Below are 1,647 nucleotides of genomic sequence, written 5' to 3' on the forward strand. Positions count from 1 at the left end.
TGGCAGCTACATCTGTCATGCTGCCTGCCCCCAACCCTGCCTTGTTAAACCCACTCTTCCTCCTAGTCATATGTGCTTTTCTCATAGATGACAAAAATAGGCAAGCACAAATGTCAATCATGTGAAATTTATTCCTTAGGACAGACGTTCTTTTCTCATCCTACATTTGAGCCTTATTGAGTCCTAATGGTCCCTCAGCCTCTAGGGGAAGCCTCTCGTAATTTTGGCCAAGTAATGGGCAGGACTCCCAGAGCTGTGCTGCAGCCATGCAGCTCCCTCCCACACCGACCCCTGCGCTGCATGTGCGCGGGAGCAGTGCTGGGGAGAAACATGCATCCTGGCCCTGCGCTGCGTAGCGTGCTCCTCGTGGATCCCCTCACCTCGTGTGTGGCAGGAGGCCGCTGGAGGGGCTGCTGGCTCGTACCACATTTCTCATGTCCCAAGAGGGAAACGGGCATCAGGGGCTCAATGGCACTGAGGAGGCCAATGTTCCTCCTGCCTCGTTGCTAACAGGCACATGCTTTTGTGAGCTGGCTCCCACTCTGAAGCACCCAGGCAGGCACATGGTGCACAGAAAAACTGGTCCTTGCTAAAGCTGGTGAGCAGTCCAGGCCTGGGTCTAGCGAAGAAAAAGTAGGCTGCCCTCAGCGTTTGCTTTGCTCCTTTATGCCAGAAACCACAAAATCCCCAGGAAGGTACCAGCACCCTCACAGAAAATCTGCTGCTGCCAGACTGCTGTTCCCCAGAGGCCACACAGTGTGGGGCACCCCCCACAACAGGCTCACAGTGAGCCTGGGCCTGACCTGCTGCTGCCGAGGTTTGAGCTCACACCTGGGGCCGGGTTTCTGGCTGCAGGTGCTTTCCTGCCATCTTCTGCTGGAGCCCATTGGCCTCGGCCCCACGCACAGCTGACCCTGCTGCCCCTCGGAGACTGAACATGTCCCTGGAGCACCTGGGCACAGCACTTCCTCTGGGCTCTGTGGGTCCCTCCCTTGTCCCTCAAACAGGGTTTGTAACCCGGTGTGCAAAAGCCAGTCTCGCGCTCAGAGCCAGGGTAATGGTTTTATCCCACAGCTGAGCAAAGATGGATGCTAGGGGGTAATTCCAGAAAGCCAGCGTGCCACGCCAAGGAACTACAGCCCATTTCTCCTATTACATGAATAGCAAAAGCCTATCTAAGTTTACACTCATTGGTCTGTAATTACCAATCCATCTGCTATTGGTTAGTTATATTTAAATTAGCCTCACTTGCTGTGGAAATTAGCACGCATGCTACTTGCAGGAGGGGGCAAGTTTTTCGGTCTTGAATTGAGTCACTAGTGGTTGTCATCTGCTCCTGCCGCCTCTACCTCTCCCCCCATTCCTACATATTTTTACAAACTTCATGCTTCTTGGGCAATCATCCAGCCTCTGGCACCTTCTGGGGCAGGATGCTCACCTCTTATTAATCTTTTATCTCTTCAATAGTGAATTCGTTAGCGAGGCCTGGATCGTATCAGGCTTACACAACAGCGGCACGAAGTATCGGCCTTACACAGGGGAGCCGGTGACTAGCGGTCCTTGTGCTTCACGAGACACTTTTGTACCAGCTACGTCCCGCCCGCCGCCTCCCGGCACCCGGAGAGCGCGGCGGGGCCCGCGGCCTCC

The sequence above is a fragment of the Athene cunicularia genome (genome assembly GCF_003259725.1).
Source record: "Athene cunicularia isolate RWA chromosome 2 unlocalized genomic scaffold, athCun1 chr2_part1, whole genome shotgun sequence".
NCBI lineage: Eukaryota > Metazoa > Chordata > Aves > Strigiformes > Strigidae > Athene > Athene cunicularia.